Source organism: Lemur catta, chromosome 1 (assembly GCF_020740605.2).
Source record: "Lemur catta isolate mLemCat1 chromosome 1, mLemCat1.pri, whole genome shotgun sequence".
NCBI classification, from domain to species: Eukaryota; Metazoa; Chordata; class Mammalia; order Primates; family Lemuridae; genus Lemur; species Lemur catta.
In genome coordinates, this window is record NC_059128.1 from 163,785,016 (window position 1) to 163,812,313 (window position 27,298).

At 44.7% G+C, this 27,298-nt stretch overlaps 1 non-coding gene across 1 annotated transcript; it reads left to right on the plus strand.

The window, feature by feature from the left end:
* The first annotated feature begins 17,860 nt into the window (after positions 1–17,860).
* LOC123631160 lies at positions 17,861–17,967 on the plus strand. The gene has a single exon (XR_006733029.1). It is a non-coding gene; the product is annotated as a U6 spliceosomal RNA (small nuclear RNA).
* Positions 17,968–27,298: the final 9,331 nt, after the last annotated feature.

Consider the following 27,298-nt stretch of genomic DNA (forward strand, 5'->3'; position numbering starts at 1 on the left):
AAAAAAATCAAGACTGGCAAAATGAGACAATTTCTGAAGGAAATACAACTGCTGACAAAATGGGCAAAATGGTCAATTCTAATTAGAAGTCATTGTAAGTTAAATTGAAACTATTTTTGCCTATCAAACTAAGAAAGTTTAAAAAATACTTAATGCTAGTGAGGGAGTGAGAGATATTATGGCGGTTCAAAAGTATGATTTCCTAAAATAACACCGTCTAGCACTTTTTGCAATGATGGAACTGTTCTCTATCTGCATTGTCCAATACTGTAGCCATTAGCCACATGTGGCTATTGAGAACTGCAGCCAGTGGCTAATGCAACAGAGGAACTAATTTTTTAATTACATTTAAATTTATATGTTAATATAGCCAGAGATCTAGATACAAAAAGGCATCATATCAAACTCCTTAAATCTATATGCAATATTTGATCCAGGATGTCTTGCAATCCAGTTTAAGGAAATAAATAATCAGAGGTGTTTTTACAAAGATGTTCATCATGGTGTTATTTAGGACGGTGAAAAGGTGGCAACAACTCAGATGTCTAAAAATAGGAGATTGGTTATATAAATTATAATACAGTAAGAATATTGTACCATCATCGAAACACTCATAATGTCATGTACATAAGCAAGAATATAAAACTACATAAATATAGTTTCAATTATGCTTAATAATAAATATTATAAAAGGATAGGAAGATGATATATGGGGAAAGAAACCTCACAAGAAGGAACCAATCCAAAATGGTTATAGTATTTATTTCAGGGTTGTTCAATTATAGCTGATAATTTTTCTTCTTTATGCTTTTCTGAAATTCCCAAGTTTTCTGTAATACGAATTTTATTACTTTTACATTCCAAAAAATAAAAAAAAGTATTCTGGCATCCTCAGAACTTTCTGAAGCTCAAAAGCTAAGTGAACTAAAATCCTTGTGAAAAATCTACTAGAAATGCCATTTCAACCTTTAAGATTCTTACCCACCAGGAGCTAGAGGACACCAGGAATAAGAATGGGTGCTCTTAGAATATTTTCTTTGTTCTGTAGGAACAAAAGGAACTTTCCTTCCATCCTCTGAAGGTTCAAAAATTTGAGTCTCTGGAATAAACTTGACAGAAAGCAGATTAGCAGGAAAAAAGGCATAGAAATTTATTACGTGCACATGTACCCGGGAGCCTCACAAAGTATGAGACTCCCAGAAGGGCCAGATAACTGAAGTTTGTATGCCATCTTGAGGACAGAGAAAGGAACAGGGGCCTGGGGCTTCTGGGGGCTGGGGGGAGGTCCAGACACAAGTTATGGGGGGTTGAGGGGAGGAAATGCGCAGCCAGCAAAGGTGATTGTCATCTTACGCAGATAAAGTCTCTCAGGTAGCAGGCCTTGGAAGAATGGGTGCCTTGGTAATCTCTGCAAGGCGTCTATACCCCCAATCTCTTCTTCCTTTGGTATGATCTTTCCTAAATCCATCTTTAGGGACATAAAGGGGCCTCAGAGAAAGCCTGGGCTGGCATTTGCTGTTTACTAATGTAGATTTCCTTTACAGGTATATATTTCTCTTGCGAAAGGAGAGCTTTTCACAGCTATTTCTGTATCTGCAGTTTTCCTGAATAGCCATCTCAAAATATGCCAAAGAAGTTTATTTTGGGGTGGCATATTTTAGTCTCCCAGTCATATTTTGGGGCAAGGTGTCCTTCACCCCAACAGTTCCCAGGCACTGGAATGTCATGGTGAGTTGCCTCTAACCGGGGGCATTTTCAAATGTTGGGCTGGGTCCTCCATGGCTACTATGAATTTGGAGATTCATAATCTTTAGTTTTGGGAAATTTAATTATTTATTTACTGATTCCCTACTACTTACAACACTACCCCACCCCAGCCACACACACCCACACACATTTTTTCCTCTCTCTGGAACTCTTATTGTTAAAATGTTGAACTTCCTGAACTGATGATATAATTTTACAATCTATTCTCTCCTTCTCTGCCATCTCTCTAAGTGTTTTGCTTTCTAGGAGATTTAACTCACAATGTTTTCATTGAGTTTTTAATTTCTGCTTTTATATTTTTAAATTCTCAAGGAGTAAAGGGAACTTCATCTCAAAATATGGCTCCCTGATATGAGTATTTTGAATTAAAGGCCTTTAGAGATCAACAGACACTGGAAGAGACTTTCTCCCATCTACATAAAGACCACACAGACCCACCAAGGAGAACAACTGTTTTTCCTTACCCTCTCAGTTAGCTCATTTTTTTTTTTTTTTTTTTTGAGACAGGGTCTCACTCTATTGCCCAGGCTAGAGTGCCGTGGCGTTAGCCTAGCTCACAGCAACCTCAAACTCCCAGGCTCAAGCAATCCTTCTGCCTCAGCCTCCCAAGTAGCTGGGACTACAGGCATGTGCCACCATGCCCACCTAATTTTTTCTATATATTTTTAGCTGTCAAGCTAATTTCTATTTTTAGTAGAGATGGGGTCTTGCTCTTGCTCAGGCTGGTCTTGAACTCCTCACCTCGAGCAATCCTCCGGCCTCGGCCTCCCAGAGTGCTAGGATTACAGGCGTGAGCCACCTCGCCTGGCTCTGTTAGCTCATTATCTACTGCAGAAAAGACCGGTTTCCAAAGAGAACCACTTACAAGTTAATCTCTCTTCCCAGATCCATTCATTCTCTCCAGTAATCATTTATTGCCCCTCAACAGAATTACTATATTCCCCACGTCCCCCTGGCCCCCTGGCCCCCAGAGTGCTGGGATTACAGGCATTTCGCCCAACCTCATTTCTCTTATTAATCTGCATTTTGTGAGTCGATTTTCAGTGAACCTTAAGAGGGCGAAATTTGGCCCCTTGGCCCCTACAATTCCAAGAAGCTCTTTCTTATTCCTTCTGTCAACCTGAAGAAAGAAACTGAGGCAAATTTAATATAAGTAGAGAGTTTATTTGGGTCAAATTTGAGGACTGCAAATTTGGCTTGAATATGTGCTCTGATGAGCAGCAGTTACAAGTGGGTTTTTCAAGGAAAAAAGAAGCAGTTCCTAAATTGAACATAAGCTATTGATTGACTATAGATTATTCTTTCTATCACAAATTGCAGGAACATGAAGAGAATGGGTGAGGGTCACATTGTGCAACTTGTGATAGCATTTTAGGTAATTTATCAGCTTGTGTGGAAACTATAGGGAAGGAAAGGAAAGATGAAATTCCTTTAAATAATCGCCCCCAGGCGTGGGTAGGGGAAGGGGCAGAAGGGAGGCATGACTCGTTCTCAGGTGCCCCAGGCCTGATGCATGATACTAATATATTCTGCATACCATACATTCTTCAGACTGTTCTGAGCTACTTTTCTTTCTCACTTTAATGTTCATTTTTAAAATATTATAGTAACCTTGTTTCACAGATGAAATGTGTTCTTTTATCTCTCTAAGGCATGTGTTTTCCAAAGGGGCAATGTTGTACCCATGTAACAGAGGTAAAGTTCTGAAAAAGGGCAACACAATATTTTACAAGCTGTCTCTTTAAAACCCCCCACCCTTTCTGGGAATGAAAACTTGCATTCCATCCCCAGGCCAGTGATCAAAGGGGCAGAAAAATGTTCTTTGCTGTTTGTTCTCTATTATCTTAAAACAGAATTGTCCAGACAAGGATCCCAAGGTCTTAGACACTGGAGATAAGGTCACAATGGCCCAAGACCGAAAACACCAATTATAGTTAAGCAACAATAGCTCAAAGCTGTGACATGTGACACTGGTTAAGTAGGCCCAAGCCCTGCTGCGGATACTTCCCCTTTAGAAAAGCCCTGTATTTCTGCTTAGAGGCAGGATGTTGGTCTTTGAGATGCTAGTCCACTGCCCTCCTCATTTGCTGGCAAATTAATAAACGTATCTTTCCTTTTTCCTCAAACCACTGTCCTCATTCTTTGTGCTCATTGATTTGGCCTGGGGGACAAGTACTGAGCTTTCAGTAACACCCCAAGGGGGGCAAAAATTCGTTCTTTGAGGATTGGCAAAAAAAAACATATATTACAATGATCTGTGGCCCTCCAAAACTCAACCCTGTCCAACGAAATCATGTTTTTAATATTTAATTTCTCTCTGCATAGTTCCTCTTTTTTGTTTCATATTTAAAATCATTTTAAATGTAATACCTTTCCTGTTTGGGTCTCTACCTTTTTTTTTTTTCTTTTGTTTGTTCACAGTCACCAGAACATAGGGTCTCTACCTTTATTAGGAGCTTTGCTCAGATGTGTGGTGATCCTTGGTTTTCCATTCATATTTTTAAATGGGGAGCTAAAAAGCTGCCTGGAAGTTCTGAGTGCATGAGGAGCACTTGTCAGTATGGACTTCTTTTTATGGTGATCCTGCTGGGCAGTTGTATTAAATGACCCACACAGAATAATCTTCCAGCATGGTACTATTTTCAGCATAGTATCCCACTTTTGATTTTGCCTGGTGTCCCCTTATCCAGTGACCTTTTGTTTTCATCTTCTAGTCTTGCTCTGGCGGGGGAGGTACCATTGTCTGACTGTGTGGACTGGGGGAGAGAATTGGGTTGGGGGTCTAACTGCTTCTCATGCACTTCCAACCAATCCCCCTGTTTCAGTCCCATATGCACCCCCATTTCTAGAGACAGCTGGTGCTACCAAATCCTGAGCCACAAAACCTCTAGGAGTTCTCAGTGTTACCAAAATGAACTTGGGAGCACTCAACCCAGCACGCAGAAAAAAACAAATACTTGTTAGCAAAACTTCAAGGGGTATTTTGGCCTAGGTCCAGTTACTTGTCACACAAAGATCCAATTATTGAGACTAGGATTGCCAAGGAAGGAAGGAATTTTTTTTAATATGAAAGATGTCTTGTCAGGAGAACAGTAGAAACTGCCTCAAATCCATCTTTCCCACTAATGGAGATTGAAGGAGCTCAGGAAATTTCACCCCAAAATATGACTCCTTGGTGTAAAGAATATTTTGAATTAAAGGCCCTTCAAGATCAAAAAGCATTGGAAGAGGCTTTTCCTCTATTTGCATAAAGCGGACTGACTGATCAAAAGAACAATTGACTTCCCTTCCCCTCCCTGGTATCTCACTATATTGCAGGAAAAATGATCACGAATGCAACCTGACCTGGCCTAAATCATTTTAAATATAATACCTTTCTCTCAGGTTTGTTTGTTTGTTTGTTTTGAGACAGGGTCTTGCTCTGTTGCCTGGGCTAGAGTGCTGTGGCGTCAGCCTAGCTCACAACAACCTCAAACTCCTGGGCTCAAGTGATCCTCCTGCCTCAGCCTCCTGAATATCTGGGACTACAGGTGTGCTCCACCATGCCCAGCTAATTTTTCTATGTTTTATAGAGACAGGGTCTTGCTATGTTGCCCAGGCTGGTCTTGAACTCCTGGCCTCAAGTGATCCTCCCACCTCAGCCTCCCAAGTCATGGCACTTACAGGCATGGACCAAGCAAGGGTTTTTAAAGGCAGGGGTACATTTCCGGAAAGCAGAAGTTATAGGCAAAATTACAAATCAATACATGCAGGTTACACATTGCTTTGGCCCAAAAAGGAGGAGTATGTTAAAGCAGAGGCTTTCAAAGAATTCAGAGATTCTTTGATTTGCAATTGGTTAAGGAAGCAAGGCTCTGTCTAAAAACTTGTGGTCAGTGGAAAGAATGTTAAACTGTGGCCTGTGGGGAGGACTCTCTCCGGGTCCCTCAGGAAGAAATCTAGAACAAAGAAAGGAGGTCAGAGTTCAGTCCTCAGTTCCTTGGCAGTTGGCATTTTCCATCTGGTGGGGGTCAGGGTTTCTGTAAAACAACTCAAGAACACATGTTAAGATGTTATCTTTCAGTTTCCATACGGAGCCAGAACACTTTAACATTCTGACTTGTGGCTGGGCGCGGTGGCTCACACCTGTAATCCCAGCACTCTGGGAGGCCGAGGCGGGAGGATTGTTTGAGCTCAGGAGTTCGAGACCAGCCTGAGCAAGAGCGAGACCCCGTCTCTACTAAAAATAGGAAGAAATTATATGGACAGCTAAAAATATATATATATAGAAAAATTAGTCGGGCATGGTGGTGCATGCCTGTAGTCCCAACTACTCGGGAGGCTGAGGCAGGAGGATCGCTTGAGCCCAGGAGTTTGAGGTTGCTGTGAGCTAGGCTGACGCCACGGCACTCTAGCCTGGGCAACAGAGTGAGACTCTGTCTCAAAAAAAAAAAAAAATTAATAAATAAGATTCTGACTTGCTTGGGAGGCTGCTGTTTAAGTTATTACCATCTTCTTGCTTACCAGGTTGCTCTTTTACTTCTCAAGACTAGCTAGGTTCCTGGAATTCCCCCTGATGGGACTCAAGATTTTTCCTTTATTTCCATGCTTGGATCCCCCACCCCACCCTGCAGGCCCCTAAGAGGGGTCCCAGCTCTGCCTCATCAGTGCAAATTGAGTTGCTCTAGTCTTTTGTCACTACTGGCGTTAGACTCAGCCTCTCGAATCTGCTAAGTCAGTTGCTATTCATACTCTGCTTCTCAGCCCCTCAAATTTTTTAAATTAAAGTTTTTAGTTTCAATTTACAGATTATAATTATATACTTTATGGGATACAATATGATGTTTTCATATATGTATACACTGTGGAATGACTATACCAAGCTAATTATGTGGTGTTAGGATATATACATTGGTTTTCTTTCTTTTTTTTTTTTTTTTTGAGACAGAGTCTAACTCTGTTGCCCAGGCTAGAGTGCTGTGGCGTCAGCCTAGCTCACAGCAACCTCAAACTCCTGGGCTTAAGCGATCCTCCTGCCTCAGCCTCCTGAGTGGCTGGGACTACAGGCATGCACCACCATGCCTGGGTAATTTTTTCTGTATATATTTTTAGTTGTCCATATAATTTCTTTCTATTTTTAGTAGAGACGAGGTCCCACTCTTGCCCAAGCTGGTCTCAAACTCCTGGGCTCAAACGATCCACCCGCCTCGGCCTCCCAGAGTGCTAGGATTACATGCATGAGCCACCTCGCCCGGCCTATACATTGGTTTTCATCCATGGTTCCTGGCTCATAACTCCCACAGCCTCTGTTATAATGTTGAGGCCCTGCAGGCCTCAGGGGATAGACTCTCTCTCTCTGACTTCCTGTCCTCCTTTCACCTGCCCCAGGCAGGACACTAATCTGATTGTGAGTCAAAAGATCCTGATTCCAGAGATGTTCCTGCCCCATACCCTGGAGGAAGGAATACTGCACAGAGAGGCCAGGAAAAATCTGAGCAGACAGGCCTTGCTGGGTTTAGATCAGGGGCTTTTTGTGAAATCACATTTCTACACAGGTGTCAATCATGCCTATGTAATGAAGCCTCCATGCAAACCCAAGAGGACAGCGAGCTTCTGGACAGCTGGACACGTGGAGGGGTGGGGGGGTGCGTGCCCAGGGAGGGCATGCAGGCTCTGCACCCCTTCCCCCATCCCTTGCCCTTCATGTCTCTTCATCTGTATCCTTCGTAATATCCTTTATAAGAAATTGGTAAATGTAAGTATTTCCCCAAGCTCTGCAAGCCGCTCCAGCAAATTGATTGAACCCAAAGAGGAGGTCGTAGGAGCCTCAACTTGAAGCCAGTCCGTCAGAAGCTCTGGAGGCCTGGTCTTGTGACCAGTGTCTGGGGGCGCTATCTTCGGGACTGAGCCCTCATCCTGTGGGATTTGATGCTATCTCCAGGTAGATAACGTTGGAATTGAGTTAGAGGACACCTAGCTGGTGCCTGTGCTTGGTGTGTGGGGAAAAAACCCACAGTTGGTCACAGAAGTCCTCTTCTGCGTTGATTGTTGTGCATTTTAGAGGAAAGCGCGGTTTGGGGAGTGTTATTCCCAAAGCAAATGAATGTATCTGTCACCTTACATATTTTTTTTTATTGTGAAAAATTTAAAATCTATACTTTTAACAATTTTGAAGGGGTTGGGGCCAGGGAAAAGCTTCCCCTTCATTGTCTGAAGGTTCACTGAAAAATCAATTCACAAAATACAGATTAATAAGAGAAATGGGCTGGGTGCGGTGAATCCCAGCATTTTGGGAGGCCAAGGCAGGAGAATCACTTGAGGCCAGAATTTTGATAGCAGCTTGAGCAACATGGTGAGACCCGCATCTCTACAAAAAATTTACAAATACTTAGCTGGTCATGGTGGCATGCACCTATAGTCCTAGCTACTCGGGAGGCTGAGGTGGAGGATCACTTGAGCTCAGGAGTTCAAGGCTGCAGTGAGCTATGATGACACCGCTGCACTCTAGCTGGGACAACAGAGTGAGACTCTGCCTCAAGAAAAAAAAAGGAAAAGAAATAGAATATAGTCAATGAACATTGTGTCTAGGAAAAAATATGTTTAACATTTTAATAGAATGTTCATGTAATAATAAGTTTAAAAAGCTAGATATAAAATTAGACAGTCTGTTCTGAACTACATAAAATATGCACAGAAAAATACACTGGCAAGAAATTTAGTACCATAAAATGTTAATATTTCTCTGTGCCACAACCAGAAGCTAAGAGGTAGTATGAGGTGGGTACCAAGGGACGAAAGTGGGTGCTGTCACCTTGGTGCAATTGTCCCACCTAGGAAGAAAAACAAGGGTGGGTCCCAGGCCCTCATGTTGGTCCCACCCCACCCTAATCCTCTCCATACCTGGGGGAGGAGGAAATACCCTATGAATCTGCCAATCATAAATAACAGTGTGTGCCAGCTGCAAAAGAATGCAAAGGACTCTCTAGCCATGGGATAAGCAGCATAGGTACCATAGAGTCCAGAAACTGACCTAGAACAACCCACATGTGTAGTAAGACTCAGGTCATGCAACTCCCAGCTGTCCAATCAAAGTGGTTGCGTGGTGACATCGGAGCCACTCGGGGGGTCCCAATCCCCTAATCCAGGCACTATAAAACAAGATGCAGACCATAACCAATCCCTTTTTTGGCCCTTCCTTCTGCTCTCCCTTTGCTGCAAAGATGGGTCCGGTCGTCATATGTGGCATATATATCATGCTTTGTAAACCTATATCTTGCTCTTGCTCTATATTCCTATCTTTCTTTCCTCAATAAACCTCGTGTTCCTGCTTGCTTTACTTTGGCGTGTCTGGTCTTTCCTTGGCCATGAGCTTGCCAAGAACCGACATTTCAGACTGAAAACTGACAGTAGAACTGGAGGTCAGATTAGGAAAGGAACTGGTTATCCAGGGGTCCAAAGAGCAGAGAATGAGCGCTCTGAGGGGCGGCAGCGGGGAGTCAGGGAAAGGGAACAGAATGGTGCAGAGTACAGGAGCAGCAGACAAGCCTGCTCCTTGGGGAGGGTGTGGGTGGGGAGACAAAAAGTGACTTTCCAAGTCAGCCAAGATATCTGAGTTGACACTGGAGCATTCTGTTACATGCATACTTTGTATAGGGAGACTTCAGCTGTGACATTCGCTGGGACTGTCCCGACTTTACCATGGCAGCAACACATGGCAGGAAACCTCTTAGCATGGGGTGAACCTGGCAGTCAGCCACCCTACGAGCCACGCTCTGCCACTGTTTCCTAGCCTTGGCTGGCCCTTGTGAAGCACCTGGGAATGGATCTGTCTCTTGTTAGACATTTCTCCAGTGCACAGTTTGGCAGAAATCCATAGACCAATGAGTGCTTTTGTGCAAAATAGAATAGGGGCCCGCTCTGGGCAAATGTAGCCCTTGTAGCTTGGGATATCCCCTTTGGTAGAAGACACCCTTCTGTTAGGCCCTCGCTGGGACACACCGCTTGGCTAGCAGGGCCATGGCTGGATTTCAGGCCCCCATCCTCTTAGCAGGGACCTTTGTGCAGTGCACAAATCACACAATGTAGGGGGCAGGCCTGCTGTGAGACTCCAGAGAGATTCGTTCCTTGTCCTAGATGCCTCTAACAGCAGCAGTGACAGAAAACACAAAACTTCTTCTTCTTTTTTTTTTTTTTTTTGAGACAGGATCTCACTGTTTGCCCCTGCTAGAGTGCACTGGCATCGTCATAGCTCACAGCAACCTCAAACTCCTGGGCTCAAGTGATCCTCCTGCCTCAGCCTCCTGAGTAGCTGGAATTACAGGTGCATGCCCCACACCTGGCTAATTTTTTTATTTTTTGTTTCTTTCTTTTTTTTCCCCCAGCACACAAGTGCAATTTTTTATTTTTTGTAGAAATGGGATCTCGCTATGTTGCCCAGGCTGGTCTCAAACTTGTGGCCTCAAGCAATCTTCCTGTCTTGGCTTCCCAAAGTGCTGGGGTTATAGGAATAAGCCACCTTGCCCAACCTCAAAACTCTTGATCCCTGAATTATATATTTTTGTCTAGAAACTGTGCCTGCCGTGTGTGTGAGATCCAAAATAAACACTGGATTTTTAATTTTTTTCACACCAAATAAGGACCTGCTGAAAATAGATGAAAAACAAGAAGACATCTAGAGGGGAACTAGTGTAGCCAAGGATGAGATTGGAGGTGGAGCTCAGCCCTTTGATTCTGATTTTCTGATTCCATGGAAAAGGAACCACCAGCCCGCACTGGCATGGAGACCACCTGTTTCTCTTTTGTTTGTTTTCTTTCCTTTTTTTCTAATTGAGGACTGCTGTAATCCACCTGTTTCTTTACAGCAGCGCCTTACTCCTGGCCAGTGCTGTGAAGACCACCTTGTCAGCCAGTCTGTCTTCAGTGTTGCCACCGTCTGTTCTCCCTCACTCCTGCGTCTCAGATGAAATGTACACCAGATTTTTTATATGTTTTCTATGTCTTCTATCTGCTCTTCTGTATTTCCTCTCTTTTTACCTCTTGGAATTACATCCTTCAGACCTATCTGCCAATTCCTTACTTCTCTCTTTAGTTATATTTCTTTTGCTGTTAAATCTATCCATTGAAGTTAGTGTCTATATATGTACATATGTGTGTACATATTTTGGTTATTGGATTTTTTTCCTAGAAGTTCTGTTTAGTTCTTTGTCAAACAAATTACATTGCTTTTAGTAATTTTCAAGTCCTTGAAGATATCAACAAGTTTGCATCTTAAAAATAACTTAGCCAGGCGTGGTGGCTCACAACTGTAATCCTAGCACTCCGGGAGGTCGAGGTGGGAGGATTGCTTGAGGCCAGGAGTTCAAGACCAGCCTGAGCAAGAGCGAGACCTCATCTCTATTAAAAATAGAAAAAATTAGCTGGGTGTGGTGGTGTTTGCCTGTAGTACAAGCTACTTGGGAGGCTGAGGCAGAAGGATCGTTTGAACCCAGGAGTTTGAGGTTGCTGTGAGCTAGGCTGATGCCACAGCACTGTAGCCTGGGCAACAGAGTGAGACTCTGTCTCAAATAAACAAACAAACAAACAAATAAATAAATAAAATTTAGCCTATTTGTTTTGAGTCTACATCTGGTAATTCCAAAATCTAAACTCTTTGCAGATCTGTTTCTGTTATTTGGCGGTTTTGTTTCCTACCAATTGCTACTCGGGGACTCTGAGTTATCTACGACTGTGTGCTGGACGCTGTTTTTAAAGCATTATGTGTAGAAATTATTTGAGGCCTATGTTCAAGGTATCTTCCATCAGAAAAGTCTTTGCATTTGCTTCTGTGAGGCGTCTAGGGGTGGAAGAGTCTCAAAACACCTTAAGCCATGTTCAGGGGTTGATATTCCTGGCCCAGACAACCAGCAGTGTCTACCAAATAAAGAAATAAATCAAGAGAATAAAAGAAATGCACACACCTGAGCATATGTACACACACAGTTAATATCGAATGTGGGAGCACAATCGATAATATCGAATGTTCCAGCCCTTGGATGTCCTCACCACCTCCCAGGCAGCACCAGCAGCTGCATCAGCAAGAGCAAGAAGAAGAGCGGACTCCCTGAAAAATACAGACTGGTGGGAGCCTGCCTCAAAGCAGTCAAAACCATCCAAGACCAGAGGCAGGACAATGTTAACAGAGGTCTATTATTGGGTCCTCCCTGTCCCACTTGAGGAGTGAGAGCTTTTGATGAGTCCTCTAGGGCTAGCCCAGGGCTTACTGGGTAGAAAGATCAGCATAATATGATGTACCAGTCGCAGGTGAACTGGCAAATGTGTCAATCCGCAAGAAGGACTGTTGGTGCGGGGAGGAGGGCAAATTTACATTTGAAATTTTCTTTTTTGCTCTAAATGCTGTATTATCTTAGAAGGATCACTTCCTCTCTCTGGGCCTTGGTTTCTCCATCTGTGATACACTAGGATTGCACTCGCTTAGTGTTTCCTCAAATGTGTTTACACATTCCCCGGGAATCCTGTTAAACTGTGGCTTTTGATTCAGTTAAGTCTCCCATGGACTTTGAAAGTCTATGTTTCTACTAAAGAAGCTCCCAGCTGATTCCAGTACTCCTGCTGTGTGGCCCACACTTGGGGTAGAAAAGCTTTACAGACTCTGAGTTCCCTTCCTGTATGGGGCGAGGCAAATGGGGACCCTTTGGAGGCCTGCTGGTTAAACAAATCCCCCTCCTCGACTGGATAATTCCACCTCATATTTCAGAACCTGGTTCCAATGTCACCTCCTCTAGGAAGCCTCCCCTGCATCTTTGCCTACACTGTGAGCATGTCACATTGCACGGTAGTCGCCTGCCTGATGTCAACACCCATGTCTCCAGTACGTAGTTGGAATTCAATAAATATCTGTGGTATAAATGAATGGAAAGGCAAACCAATGTAAGTTTTACCTGTGGGGGGAGGACTGGGGGTGACAGCATATTCCCGACCAGGGCGCAATAGCCAGGTCCCTGTTTACTCTCACAGTTGCAAATACCCACTCGGCTCTTGCTATGGACTGAATTGTGTCCCCCAAAATGCATAAGTTGAAGCCCTAACCCCTAGTGTGACTCTATCTGGAGATGGGTCTTTTACAGAGGCAATTAAGGCTGGGCTCGGTGGCTCATGCCTTTAATCCCAGCACTTTGAGAGGATGAGGCAGGAGGCTCTCACGGGCCCAGGAGTTCAAGGTGACAGTGAGCTATTATTGTGCCACTGCTCTCCGGCCAGGATAGCAGAGACCCTGTCTCAAAAAAAAAAGAAGGTAATTAAGATTAAATGAGGTCATAAGGCAGAGCCCTAATCCAATAGGATTGATGTTCCTAGAGAAGTAGAAGAGATACGAGGACGTGCACAGACAGGCTGTGTGAGGACACAGCAAGGAGGTGACTGTCTGTGCGAGTCTAGGAGAGAGGCCTCAGAAGAAACTGACCTACCGTATCTTGGACTTCCAGCCTTTAGAACTGTAAGAAAATGAATTTGTTTTGTTACAGTCACCCCATCTGTGGTGTTTTGTTACAGCAGCCCGGCGGCCCAATATGGCTCCTAACCTGGGACTGGAACGAGGGAGCCTCCGGTTTCTGGCCCACTCTGCTTTGACAGGAGACTTTCTGATCTCCCCCAGCTGTGCCCCTGAGGCCAGGAGAGAAGAGCTAGATGGTTTAATAGACAAAAAAGGCTGTTCCAGACGGAATTTGCGATAATCCAGCACTGCTGACTATTCTTGGTGGGACATGTCTAAATTCCAAAACTTAACTTTCAGGTGCCACATTCTTGTCTCTCCACTTTCTCCTAGTAACTGTACTCAGATATTGTTTGTGGCAACTCAGGCCCATTCCTGCCTTTCCATGTTCTCTATATCTCAGAGGCTAGAAGCCTGGAAACTGCATTTCCCAAACTTCCTTGCAAGCTGGGTTCCTTGCCAGGTAGGTTCTGCTGGTGGAAGGCATTTATGTGAGGTTAGTTGGAAGGCAGGAGGGGAGGAGAGGCAGTTTTTTTTCTGTTTGTGACGTTAGTGGCAGCTAATGGCAGGCAGCTGTGGGCTCTGCAGTTGTGGGCTAGTGGGGTGGGGGCAGTGGGAGCTATGGGTAACGCCAGCAGCTCTGGTGCCAGTTTCAATAGCATGAACAGATGGGCTCTCGGCTTCCTGCTCAGCGGAGAGGCGATGATTTTGATGGTGCTGTTGGCAGCAGCAACACTACAGACGCACCTGCTGTAAGCGCATGCTCATGGGCTCTGGGTCAAACCGTTCTCTCCTTTTTGTCCTCCAGCCCAGTGGGCTCTATTGGCTTCCTACAATCATTGTTTCCTTAATAATATCACTTTCTCCCTGGGGTCATGAAGAAAAGCTGTGAACATCAAAAAAAGTGGTCTGAATATAGAAGACTGAGTGCCAGATAAACGCTGTGCCTTGCACGTCGTTCACATTCCGTGGCTGTGTTTGAATTGTGGAATAGTGGGAATTACTCTAACAGTAGAGGGGTGACATTTTCTATCCCTGATTGGGTGCCTGGACATCTGGGGTTCTAATCTTAACCTTTCAACTGTGCATGGGTAAATCATCCACCTCGCTGGGCCTCTGTTTCCCCATATGTAAAATAATGTGATTGAATCACATAGTTAAGCACAGCACAGCTCTGCAACTGTTAATGGGATTATCACTTCAGTAACATACATATATATATATATATATATACACACACACACACACACACATATATATATTGTGTTTGTTTGTTTGGGTCTTGCTCTGGGTCTCACTCTGTTGCCCAGGCTGGAGTGTAGTGGGCCAATCATAGCTCACTGCAACCTCAAACTCCTGAGCTCAAGCCACCCTCCTGCCTCAGCCTCCCAAGTAGCTGAGACCATAGGTGCATGCCACCAAGCCTGGCTAATTTTTAAAATTTTTTGTAGAGGTGAGATCTCACTATGTTGCCCAGGCTGGTCTTGAATTCTTGGCCTCAAATGATCCTCCCACCTCCACCTCCCAAAGTGCTGGGATTACAGGTGTGAGCCACTATTACCTGGCTGATCTGTGGAGTTTTACAAAATACTAATATTTGAGTTTGTCAAATGAAAAGATAAGAGTTCATAAATTTGGAGAGGAGAGCTTTATTTCTTAAGAAGAGGATCGGGAGGGAGGAGGGTGAAAAAAAAAAAAGAAGAGGATCACGGGGTCAGGTGTGGTGGGTCACACCTGTAATCCTAGCACTGTGGGGGGCCAAGGCAGCACTTGAGGAGGAGCACTTGAGGTCAGGAGTTGGAGACCAGCCTCAGCAAGAGCAAGACCCTGTCTCTAGTAAAAATAGAAGGAAATTAGCGGGACAGGGCTGGGTGCGGTGGCTCACGCCTGTAATCCTAGCACTCTGGGAGGCCGAGGCAGGAGGATAGCTTGAGGTCAGGAGTTCGAGACCAGCCTGAGCAAGAGCAAGACCCCCGTCTCTACTAAAAATTGAAAGAAATGATCTGGACAACTAAAAATATATAGAAAAAATTAGCTGGGCATGGTGGCACATGCCTGTAGTCCCAGCTACTCGGGAGGCTGAAGCAGGAGGATTGCTTGAACCCAGGAGTCTGAGGTTGCTGTGAGCTAGGCTGATGCCACGGCACTCTAGCCCGGGTGACACAGTGAGATTCCGTCTCAAAAAAAAGAAAAAACCAAAACAAAATTAGGAAATCCGTCAAGGAATCCATTCTGTCAATACATTGAAGAAGTAAAATCCCATTGCCATATCAAGCATGTTTAGGATTGGATGCCAGAGGCGGGCTTCAGCTCCACTTGGGGCACAGGCATCGTCATTCTGTATTGTCTCTCACTAGCTGGCTGCACGTATTCCCAGACCTGCTGGTCCCCAAGGCATGTCAGTTTGTGACACCTGCTTTACTGCCAAGTCAAGCCTGGCCTAACCGTGCCAGAGCCACTTTTGCCCTAGAGGGCTTGATCAGGTCCTTGGGAGGTAGGTGACGAAGATGTTACCGTCACCTCCTCATTTTTCAGCAGGCAGAGCTGGCAGAGGAAACTGCGCTGCTTCCTTAGTCTGTGGATATTCGGCCTCAGACAAGCTTGCCTCTTCTCAAGCCTGAAAGAAACGGAAGAGAGAGGGCAGGGGCCCACCTAATGTGCCCGGGAAACAAAGGGATAGGTTTCCTGCCCTGCAGACGTCCTTGGCTTGCCTCCACGTCCTCTGTGGCTCATCTACTCTGCCCTGCATTTCCTCACTTCCTTGGCTTAATCATACCAGCCTCTCCTGGAACTATGTGCTTCTGATATCTTTCCAATAAATTCTCATTTTGTTTAGATAGCCAAAGTCAGTTTTCACTGCCTCTGCGCTGGAATGTGATGGGGCAACCGTGGAAGGAGCAGCCTTGCTGGGAGGCTGCTACTGCAGCCTGGGACAGCAGACCACAGCAAACCATCTGCTGATGGCAGGCTGTGCTTAATCATGGGAGCCATTCCTCAAAGACATCTCTACAATCAGAACCTATCCCTGCAACTCAGATACACAGCAATTACTTGCCAGAAAAAAAACATATATTTATGCTGAAACAATCGTAATTATAGGGCAACTCCTCTTCTTGCCTCCCCTAAATCCTGATTGCCCTAACAATTAACTCCTGCAAGCAAGTGATCTACTCAGCTCACCTGCTCTTGCATGGTAGGGTGCTTGAATTTCTCAAGGCCCCTGCCTCCCCTCCACATGCCTCCCTCGCTCAGTGTTGTAGACTTTCACAACCAACTTTTTATTAATATTTTATAGTGCCAGAGGTGTGAGGATCAGATAGATTTTTGGAGATGAGTTTCACATATTATAAATTATTTGATTACTTTGACATAACTTAGCTATTTGTCTGAAATCCTTTACCATTCTAGAGAGGTGTATTCACTTACTCATCTGTCCATTAATTCATTCAATAGACACTTGTTGAATCCCTAGTATGTGCCACATCCCATGATGGGCAGGAGCTGGAGGTACCGAGGGTGGAGGCACAGACCCTACCCACCACTGGGGAGTGGCCGTCTGCAGATTCATTGTGACTGGCTCCTTACTGGGCACCAACACCAACTCGGGTTTGTAAACCCTGTAAACCACAGATCTAGATAATCTCACAGAAGGAAGAAAAAGAAAATTTACATTTATTATTTACTCTGTGCCAGATACCGAGTAAGATACCTAATCTCATTTAGTTCTCACGACATCCTGGAAAGTGGATATGAGTGTTCATTTTTGTTGATGAGGATATTGAGGCTGGAAGAGGTTACACTGTCTGTACCGTATTGTACAGTCAGTTAATAGCAGAGCTAGGACTGAAACCAGCCCTGCTTGACTTAAAAATCCATGTTCTTTCCACTCCACCATAGTTAAAATGTAAAGAGGTAGATCAAACTCAAATAGAAGGAAAGACCTTGGGCACATGCTCAGGCCCTCCTCAGGCAAAGAAGAGAAAGGTGCGCCCTGTGAGGACAAGAAGGAAGTCACACATCACGGATGAAAAAGTCTCAGAAACAATGAAAACAGTAACAAACACAAAGGAACATCATGGAAAAACCCTGCAAGCTCACTTCACAGAATGAGTCATCCCAAAAGACTTTGGAGAAAGATTAGAAAATGGATGGGTTCTGGAATAATCACTTATCTGAACTGTTTACTGGGAGGCAGAGTCTTGTCAGAGGCTGTGTGTTTATCATCCAGCTGCCTGGGGGAGGGAGGAGGGTTCTCCTGGGGCTCCTAGTTGAAGCCAACCAGATGGTGCCGTGGGCTCCAGGGTCAGGGAGAGGAGCCCTCCAGGTCCCTGCAGCTCAACCTGGGTACCTGTACATATGGGATTATTGGCAGGTCAGAGGGTAAAAGAAGCCACAAAAGAAAGAAGAAAGCTTTTTTAGCCATGTTCATTTTACTTAAAAATTATTTGAATAACAAGCATTAAGGTATTCTGGAAGAGACAGCCAGTTATACACAAAATTTTAAGATAAACACAAGTCTTCAATTTTGGTGGGCCCTGTAGACTTTGTTACCAGACTCTCAAAAATCTATGCTCTTTGGCAGGAACTATTGAGATACTCCATGCAGGCCTCTCAAACTTATGTCTAGTGCTTGCTTTGGCAGCACATATACTAAAATTGGAATGATACAGAGAAGATTAGCATGGCCCCTGTGCCAGGTTGACAAAAACAAAAACCAAAAAACTTATGTCTAATGAACTACTCACCCTCCACCCTCAAATCAATTTTAACCCACATCTACTGAACTCTAGTCCTGGGCGAGGTATTCTGCCAGGTCCTGTTTTAGATTAATTAGATACTGTTCATGCAGTAGGCCCTAATATGTGTGCACAATGACTATAATAGAATGTGTTAATAGTAGAGGCACATGGGAAGAGTTATGGGTGCTTGGAGGAGGGTGACTAATTTTACCTGGGAGAGGGGCTATCAGAGAACTGTGCAAGGAAGTTTCAGGAGAGAGAGAGTCACTCACTCATTCCAGGCAGACACAGCATACTGCCTGCCCCACCCCAAATGTGAAGTGCAGGCACATGCAGGAAAGCAGGGCATTACTATGACTTGGGGGTGGGGAACATGGGAGACGTGGGTCTAATAGCGCTACAGTTCGGGTTTGTGGAGCAGCCAGGGATGTCTATCCTGAAAGCATCCAGCCATTTGGGTGGCTCAGCCCATTCCTGCCATTGTCTAATGACAGAGAATTGACCATTCCAGCGTGAAATCACCCCGATAGGATGGATGTATACACAGTTGACCCTTAAGGCAGCAGTCCCCAACTTTTTGTCACCAGGGACTGGTTTCATGGAAGGCAATTTTTGCACCAAGGGGGTGAGGGGGTTGGGAGGTACAGGGGCGGAGCACAGGCTGCGACGCAAGCCCCGGGAGCGCCGTAGATACAGATGAGGCTGTGTTCCTGGCTCACCTCCTGCTGTGCGGGCTGGGGGTGGGGGGGTGGAGGACCCTTCCCAAGTTTCATGACGGGTTGGGGAGGGCGGCCAGGCGGATCGCAGGTGGTCATGCGCACCCGGTTCCTCATACAACACGGACTGGACCGGTATCGAGCAGCCCGGGGCTCGGGGACCGCAGCCTTAAACAACATAGGTCTGAGCTGCGCAGGTTCATTAATATCCGGACTATTTTTTACAGCCAAAGCGTTGGGGCATTCCAACCCTGCGTATATGGAGGGCCGAGTTTTGTAGAAGCGGGTTCCCCAGGGCCTACTGCGGGAGTTTGGAATTTTTGGTGTACCGAGGCAGTCCTGGAACCAGTCTCCCGCGTATACGGAGGAATGACTATGTCACACTTTTGGGTAGCATTTTAATAAGTGCATTTCAATATAAATGGTTTCCTTTGTAATCCTAGGTGCTTTCTGTTATGCACTTCAAAATATTATTCTGGGAAAGAATCCACGTATTAGGAAAGCCTGCACTGACCACCAAAGGGGTTCATTGCTCACAGTCCTGAGACACCTGAAGGCATTACTGACCCATCTTCCTTCCGCCGCCTTCCCTCCCCGCGGTGACGCCCCCTGGGCAGGCCGCTCTCCAACAGCCGAGACTGCGGACCCGCTGCCGGGCTGGGATCCCGACCGCCTCCCAGCTCCCTCGTCTGTAAAATGAGGGCGATAACGCGCACTCGTCTGGCGGGACTGTTGGGAGAAGGAGATCGGTTAGCTTCGGCCCGGCTCCCTGCCCGGCGGCGCCTCCGGAGCGCAGGAGGAGGGAGGCGAGACGACCTCAGGCGAGACGACTGGAGGGAGAGCAGAGCCGCTGTCCTGACTCTCGCTATTGTGGTTTCTTCTCTCTGGGTCTTGCTCAGACCCAGAAATGTCTGTTAAAAAGTAATAATAGAATCCTTTTAAAGTCTGTGGCTATCTAAAATTTTGGTAAATGTCTTAGTTGGGTTCCCACAAACGTAGACCCTGAGACAAAAAAATTGGGGGCAAATAGTGTATTTGGGAAGTGATCCCAGGAAGCAGGGCGAGGAGTGGGGAAGCGAGATGGGGAAGAGAGGAAAGTAGGTTGGAGAGCAGGCTACCTCTGAGGGCGGGAGGGGAGCCCCAGGGAGAGCTGGCCCTCCAGGTATGCAGCGTTGGAATGCTCCAGTGCTTTGGTTGGTTGTGAAAAATCCTCACATAAGTGGAGCTGTGCCGTTCAAACCTGTGTTATTTAAGGGTCCATCCTGCTGGGGACCCTCGGAGACCGTGGAGAGGAGGCCGGTGGATTGATTTGCCAGCTCCTATCCTTCATCTGTTGAGGGCTGTCCTGGGGGTGCTACTTCCCAGCATGTCTGTCCTGTTTGTGGGCTCAGGGCTGCTATGGCAGAAAAGCCCCCAGGCATCGAGACACACGTGCCTGGAGGAGAAAGCTGGTGTGCGCAGGAATTGTGTCCCAAAGCCACAGGTGCTCTGGGAGCGACATTGTCTGCTCCAGTGGGGATGGCTAAGTTAAACAGGGCTGTCCTCATAAGCAAAAGAGACACAAAGCATTGGTTTTGACTTTCTTTGATTAAAATTGTAACTGAGAGAGGTTTGGCCCCAGCCTGGGTCTTTCAACTTCTCCGTCCTGCCCACCCCACCGTGTCACCGTCTGATTTTCATGGGTGATTCCTTTAGCTACTTATGTGTGGCTTAGTCTTTAAGGGTGTGTTTATCAGAAATTCCAACTACCCACTCTTCAAAGCCCACATATTATTATTATGAGTAAACTTTTCAGTGATTTGGGGGAGCAGTCAGAAGATGTTCATTATTTTGGTAACTGCTTATTAGCAGAGAAAATTGAGTTTCTGAAACGTTTCTCTTTTGTTGTAGTCTGTTATTTAAACACACCCCATGACTTGTGATGCAAAATATTAGGACCGTGGGATGTTAGATTCACCTAGTTAGATTTCAGTATAAAATAGTGCTATAAGTTCATACTTAGTTAAATAAATGAATGACTGTCATGGTGTTAAATCCATAAAAAGCAGTTCCAGGTGAGAGAGTGTGGATGCTGAAAGCAAAGCTATCATCATCATTTTAAAAAGTACTGGATGGTAAAGAAAACGAAATACAGAACACCGCATTTTTATCTACTATGTGAGCACAATGATATATAAATTATGTGGGTTTATGGACAAGAACAGGAAGATAAAATGGGGAAATGAATATCCTTTTGCCAATGCAGTCAATTTTCTTTTAAAAACAAGAGGAAAGAGAGATCAGCTGTAGCCTTAAAACCAAATCCCAGCGCTTTCAATGTGCTTTGCATTAACCTTGGCAACATTTCTAGGCTCAGACCAACTTACTGAGGAATTTCCCAAAATTTCCTACCACTCATTTTTGTTTTCTCTAAAAGTAGGCCGAAATATCGGGATGGGCAAGAAGAGCACTGTGAACAAGAATGAACCTCAGAAACAGTACGCCAAGAGAAGGATGCCAGACACAAAAGACCACGTATTATATGACCTCAGGTATGTGAAATTTCTAGAAAAGGCAAAGCTGTGGATACAGAAAGCAGATCAGTGGTCACCTAATGGCTACTGGGAACAGGGATCGAGCATAAATGGCACAAGGAAAATTTGGGGGGTAATGAAATTGTCTTAAAACCGAAATGTGGTGTTGGTTGCACAACTGTGCAAATTTAGTAAAACTCATCAAATTGTGGATTTTATGATATGGAAATTATACAGTAAAGCTGTTTAAAAGAGATTGAGAGGGAGAGAGAGGAACACTGTGAATCGTGTGCTGCAGCCACCCCATTTCTGAAATGGGAGGAAATATAAGAAAACTTCCAGTTACTGTGGCATAGCGAAGTTCAAAGGGACTGGTGATTTCAGCGGTTTTTGGTAAGGTTCCAGCAGCCCCCACAAATAAACCTCCTCACACACTCTAAGAAAAAACCGTACTTGCCTTGTCAAGGCATCTCCAAGACAAGCCTCCTGACCTCCTTTCAACAGATTGCTTCCCTGAGCCCCTGCCAGTAGACCGGCGACAGCAGCACTGTGCAGTAGAAATACAGTGGGAGCCACATACACACTTTTAAATTTTCTAGTAGGTACATTACAAACATAAGAAACCGGTGAAATTAATTTAAAAAAAATATATATATGTATATATTTTTTAAGACAGAGTCTCACTCTGTTGCCCGGGCTAGACTGAGTGCCGTGGCGTCAGCCTAGCTCACAGCAACCTCAAACTCCTGGGCTTAAGTGATCCTCCTGCCTCAGCCTCCCGAGTAGCTGGGACTACAGGCATGCGCCACCATGCCCGGCTAATTTTTTTCTATATATATTTTTAGTTGGCCAGATAATTTCTATTTTTTTTTAGTAGAGACGGGGTCTCACTATTGCTCAGGCTGGTCTCGAACTTCTGACCTCGAGCGATCTACCCGCCTTGGCCTCCCAAAGTGCTAGGATTACAGGTGTGAGCCACTGCGCCTGGCCTTAAAAATATATTATCTCCAGGCCGGGCATGTTGGCTCACGCCTGTAGTCCTAGCTCTCTGGGAGGCCTAGGCAGGTGGATTGCTCAAGGTCAAGAGTTCGAGACCAGCCTGAGCTAGAGCAAGACCCCATCTCTACTAAAAATAGAAAGAAATGATTTCGACAACTAAAAATATATATAGAAAAAAATTATCTGGGCATGGTGGCGCATGCCTGTAGTCCCAGGTACTTGGGAGGCTGAGGCAATAGGATCTCTTGAGCCCAGGAGTTTGAGGTTGCTGTGAGCTAGGCTGACGCCACGACACTCACTCTAGCCTGGGCAACGGAGTGAGACTTTGTCTCAAAAAAATATATATATATTATCTCAAACCCAATATGTTCAAAGTATTGTCATTTCAGTGTGTAATCAATATAAAAATTAGTGAGATGTTTTACATTCTATTTTTATACTAAATCCCCCAAATCTGATAAGTATCTTATAGCACATCTCAATTCTTACTAGCCATATTTCAAAAAGCCACAGTTGGCTGCTGTATTGGATAGTGCCGCCCTAGAGGTATCCTGAATTACTGATGATAATCTAGAGACTTCAAGACTGTTTGTAAAGAGAGAATGGTTTTCAAGCAGAGATCCAGTGATAATTTGAAAAAACAGCAAGAAAGGTATATGTTGATTTCTGTTCTATAAATGCACACTCATCTCTCTGATCTTCACTTTTTTAAGAACTAATTTTCACATGGCCCTGAGGAATTTTTTAATGTACTCAAGGAATTTCATTTTTAGATCTTGGCAGTTAAATTACTATGGTCTGCTCATAGAGAAGGTGTTTGAAATTAACATGGCAAAAAGCAATTTTGAGACTAGGACTTAACAAGAGAGGATTTTAACTAAGATTAAAGGTTATGTCCTTTATCAGGAAACTGCATCCTGTCCTCATAAAGGAACAGCTGTGATAATCTACAGTAATAGATCTACCTGATTATTATAATTATTGAACCAAAGCTACTAGCAGTAGCTAGTAGAAATTACAATGTCACAGATAAAGAACTACAGTTTGGGAGAATCTTGAGGTCTTGGGTGGGCTTTTTTGGTTTGGTTTGATTGTGGGTGGGATAGAGGTTGTCCAGTTTAGGATAATACAGTCATTTGAAGTATGACCAGAATTCTTACTCTATAGCTTTTTGGTGAGTTCCCATCTGCTATCAATTGCAAGAGAATCTGATTTATCTTATTTATTTATTTATTTTTTAGAGACAGGGTCTCTTTCTGCTGCCTAGGCTAGAGTGCAGCGGCATCATCATAGCTCACTGCAACCTCGAACACCTGGGCTCAAATAATCCTCCTGCCTCAGCCTCCTGAGTAGCTGGGACTACAGGTGCAAACCACCATGCCAAGCTAGTTTTTTCCATTTTTTTACAGAGATAAGGGTCTCACTTTGTTGCTCAGGCTGCTCTCGAACTCCTGGCCTCAAGCAATCCTCCTGCCTTGGCCTCCCAAAGTGCTAGGATTACAGGTGTGAGCCACTGTGCCTGGCCAAGAATCTGATTTATTCCACAAAGTATTTACTATCTAATTTTTACAATTGTACTTGTAGCTGACCACTCAGCCTTTTTGTGGAATTAAAATTGCTCTGCTGGAGCACAGAGGATTTTTAGAGCAGTGAAACTGTTCTGTATGATACTCACAATGATGGATTCATGTCATTAGACATTTGTCAAAACCCACAGAATGTACAAGATTGAACCCTAAGGTAAATTATGAACTTTGGGTAATAGTGATTGTTCAGTGTAGGTTCAGTGATTGTTACAAATGTACTACCCTAGTGCAGGACGTTGATAGTGGAAGAGGCTGTTTATGTTTCGGGATGGGGGTATGTCTCTATACTTGAAACTCTCTGTACTTGGCACTCAATTTTGCTGTGAACCTAAAACTGCTCTATAAAATAAAGTTTATTAAGTTAAAAAAATCGCTCTGTGGCTGTAGCACCTGGAAAAATATTTCTTCCCTGGAAACGCTATATCGCCTCTGTAGACCCACAAACCTAAGTAAGAAAGAAAAAAAAAAAACAGCCTCATAAAGTCAGCAGGAAGGAAGGCAGGTGATTTATTTCTCTGTTATTGTTGATTGTTCTTGGAAATCCCCCTTTGGTAATGGAGACCTTTTGTTTTACTCTTCCTTTCCCTGGGTTAAAATTATGCCCTTGGGATGCAGGTGTCCTTACTGGGCCTGAATGCTTTTTTTCTCTGCCTCCTTCTCCTTATTTTATTTTCTTTCCTCCTGTACAAATAGAGCCACAGTTGGGGGAAGTGTTACTATTAGATCCACTGGACTATTAGGGGCATTGTTCCACGGCAGGCCCCTCACACAAATGTCCAGGAGGGGTAGAAGCCCTTACCCGTGGTCTCTAAAATGAGTCCAGACCACCTCCCACTTCACAGGTCTGTCTTGCTCCCTTTGTTCTCTGACTCTAACCTTGGCTCAGGCTTCTCAGGCCTTCATGATCTGCTTTGAACATTTATCCCTGTCTCAACCCACAGCCTTTTCCATTCCCACATTCTGCCTCCAGCCCCCAGCACTAGGACTGCAGTAAGAAATATCTCCACACTACAATCAGCCAGGATATTCCTCCCCCAGCCACCAACAGATCCCGGCCTGGATTAACAGTCAACTTGAAAGCTTAACTTGGTTACCAATGGTCAGACTGAGTTCTCGCTTCAGCTTGAAGAACAGCTCTTCTCAATAGTGGCAGGTTCCCTTTTCGTTCTTGTTCAGCAAAGGAGCAACTCTATTTCTGAATGTTAAACTCTCAACATGTGTATTGATGCATATCTTAGTCCAAGTTCTCCCAAAGACAAAACCTCAGATAAAGACTCAGGTCTTGGGTGCAGATAACCTTTTTGAGAGGGGAAGGTAGCAAGTAGGAGTGAGGGAGTAGGGAGAGTGAGAGGAGAAAAAAGCCAGGAAGGGCTATATCATTCCTCCGGTTACTGTTGGGGGCAGCCAGGGCTTGCTCTTGCTGGGGACCCTCTGTGGAATCATGTAGAATATACCCCAGAATTGTGCCCCTGAAGAACCAGAGGTGAGGGCCTTTCCCACTGACTTTCCCTTCCTCTCAGGGTTGCGGGTTGCCCTGGGGGTGTTAACACTCCCCTGCTCGTGGGCTGCTCTGTGCATGGGCTAAGGGAACTACTGAAGCTTCAGAAAAAACCCTGAGGTGGAAAAGTTGAAGGATCTACAGGTGCTTGAGGTGAGCGCTGCCAGCATGCGTGGAGAATGTCCACTCTGGCTGCAGCTGAAATCCCACACTGGCCGAGGGCACCTGGCAAAGAGCACAGATTGGCATCTGCTGCTATTCACAAATAGTAATTTAAAGCTATTTTCCTCAGCCACCTCAAAAAACAAAACCAAAACATTTAACAATGGAAACAGCCCCATGACCTGATATAACTTCTGCTGCTGTTTCTTCACGTCAGGAAGGTGGAACACCCAGAGACAGCAGCTTGCACACGGTCAGGGTGGGGCCAGTGGAAAGAGCCCTTCCCCTGGAGTTCCTCATCCTCATCCTCTAGCTCCTGCGTGTTCCTACGGTCAGTGAGTTTCACTAGCTAAAGTCAGACCAAAAAGACGGTCAGCCCCAGCCCTGGTGTCACACTCTTCCTCAGAGTCTTAAGGAAGTTGACCTAGAGGTGGATGGGGCTTGGAGATAGAACTTTCCCCTCTTGTCTAACCTGAGGCTTTGAGAACATTCAAAGCCAAGGTGCAAACTGGTCCAAATGGGATCACAGTTATTTCCACAGTAGGGCAATTGCTATGGTGATGTCTTCAAAGCTAGAGAAGACATGGGTAGAAGTTCGTCCTCTTAGAGAGAACTCATTGGGAAGAACTCGTAGGGGCAACCAAAGCAAGTCTGGATGACTGCCAAGAGCTTGGGTCTGGGCAGGGGAAATGTTGAGGGGGCTTTGCAGGAAGCTCTTGGGGTGCCATTTACAGGAGACACCTCACCATGTCAACAGATGACTTTGTAGGCTGGGCGCAGTGGCTCACACCTGTAGTCCCAGCTACTCGGGAGGTGGAAGGGTCACTTGAGCCCAGGAGTTCAAAGCTGCAATGAGGCATCACTCACTCCAGCCTGGGTGAGACAGTGACATCCTGTCTCTAAAATAAATAGATAAATAAATACATTTTTTAAAAAACACAAAAAATTGACTTTCTAAAGCCTATGACTCTTAAGGGTATTTGCTTTAAATTACGGTGCCAACTATAGGATTCCTAAAACATCAAGATTATTCTTAAAAACAATAGACAAACCATCCTGACTATGGGATAGATTAACTTGGGCGATCTAGGATCTTTCTTAGTAGTTGGTGACATAGCTTGGCCTTTTCAATGTGGACTGGATATACTCACAGACATTCATTATTCATCATAACTACCATGTATAGTACTCAGAGTATGAACACAGACCTTGCCTACTTTAGCTAATTTAATACACAGCTGCAAAGTAGATCTGTTATCACCAGTTGACAAATGAGGCGACTGTGGCTCATAGAAGTTAAATGACTTACTCAGAGTCATGCAGCTTCATTAGCAGCAGAGCTGGGACTTTAAACTAGTTCACGGGCAATGGCAGAAATATGACTCCTGTTATGATCACGTAGGTATCTTTCAATAGATTCAGGAAGGCAGGCAACCTAACGGGTCGGCCTGTGCCTCTATAAAATAGTATAGCGAATGGTTCAGCGCTTAGGCTCTGGGGTCAGATAATCTCTTTTGAAGACCATCAGGGAGTGGAATTAGATACAAAATTGTCTTCATGTCTTCTTTACAGTCCATTCTTAAACATTATTTTTAATAGCAATAGATTCTGTGTGTTTGAGTATGAATATTTTGGCCTGGAAGTTTGTCATAAGAGACTAAATGTTTTCCAGAAACAAATAATAAAACATTAAGACAAAAATGATACTTCTTATCCTTCTACAAGATGCAATTGTGTCCTGATCATGAAAATCTGCTTATTTTTTGGGTCACACATTTATATGTGGCAGCAAATTTTTGATGTTTGCATGAACAAGCTTCCTTCAAAAGTGTGGAAGGAAGAGTTTGTGTG